This window comes from Empidonax traillii, unplaced genomic scaffold, assembly GCF_003031625.1.
Source record: "Empidonax traillii isolate 1590-97213 ecotype Southwest subspecies unplaced genomic scaffold, ASM303162v1 scaffold6261:size6301, whole genome shotgun sequence".
NCBI lineage: Eukaryota > Metazoa > Chordata > Aves > Passeriformes > Tyrannidae > Empidonax > Empidonax traillii.
The window spans coordinates 3,617-4,618 of record NW_020961454.1 but is presented as its reverse complement, the minus strand read 5'-3'; the positions used below and the strand labels follow the sequence as shown (position 1 = coordinate 4,618).

General features: G+C 60.2%; 1 long non-coding RNA gene across 1 annotated transcript; it reads left to right on the top strand.

The window, feature by feature from the left end:
• The first annotated feature begins 391 nt into the window (after positions 1 to 391).
• Positions 392 to 1,002, top strand: LOC114073380. The gene is made up of 3 exons (XR_003574317.1): positions 392 to 437; positions 526 to 663; positions 937 to 1,002. It is a non-coding gene; the product is annotated as an uncharacterized LOC114073380 (long non-coding RNA).

Here is a 1,002-nt window from a genome sequence, read left to right as displayed (position 1 = left end):
AGACGTCTTTGCCCTGGCTGTGAGTTTTTAGAAGTGGCCTCTGCTCCTCCCACGTTGCCTCTCCAGAGACTCTCCCTCTTCCTTCACCATTGCCTGAGGCATTGGGCTGCACATGTGGCTGAGGGGCAGGTTCAGGGACACCAGAGAGGCTGTTCCCCCTGGGTCTGCCCTGGCTTCTCCCTCCCATGCTCGGGCCCTGCCACGTGGACCTGTTGCACTGAGCGCTGTCTCTGCATGGTTGTATTGCAGGCAAGCCTGGCACTGTGGCTGATCCTGCAGGAGCCCAAGTGCCAGGATGCAGTGAAGAATTATGTCCCCCGCCTGGTCATGGCTCTGCTGTTTCAAGTGTCCATGAGCACAGAGCAGATGCCAGAGGAGGTGAACACCTTCTGGACGAGATGCCAGCAGAGTCACCACCTTCCCAGTCACCCCAACAGGTGCTCCATTCCAGTCCTCTCTCCCTCCCATGCCCTCGGGGCTGGGGCCAGGGCTCCCAGCATGACTTTGGCTTTGCTCTGCACACAGGTTTTTGGTACAGACCATCAAAGACCTGCTCTGCCATCTGCAGTGGGAGGATATTTTGATGGCAAGGAAGTGCAGGCTTGCCTGGGACCCACTGGTGAATTCCGACCCCCACCACTCTGCAGTGGGTCTGCATGTCAGGTGAGCCACCCTTGTCCCCGCTGCCCCCATCATCTCTGCCCTGGGCATGGGGCACCCCACACAGCCCCCGTGGGTGATGGTCAGAGGGCCTTGGCCCCAAGGGATGGCTGAGCAGATTGCAAAGGGCTGGGAGAGGCAGGTGCACAGAAAGAGCCACCTGCCAAAGTGCCCACATCCCATTCTGGGCTGCTGGGGAAAGACCAGGCCTGTGTGAGTGAGTGCTGGGAGAGCTTTGCCCACCCTGCTCAGGGTCCATGGTTTTGCCCCTGACAGGGAGATGCGCCACCAGTTGACCCCCTCCCATTCCCCACGGGCAATCCACCTGCTTGGGATGCTCAG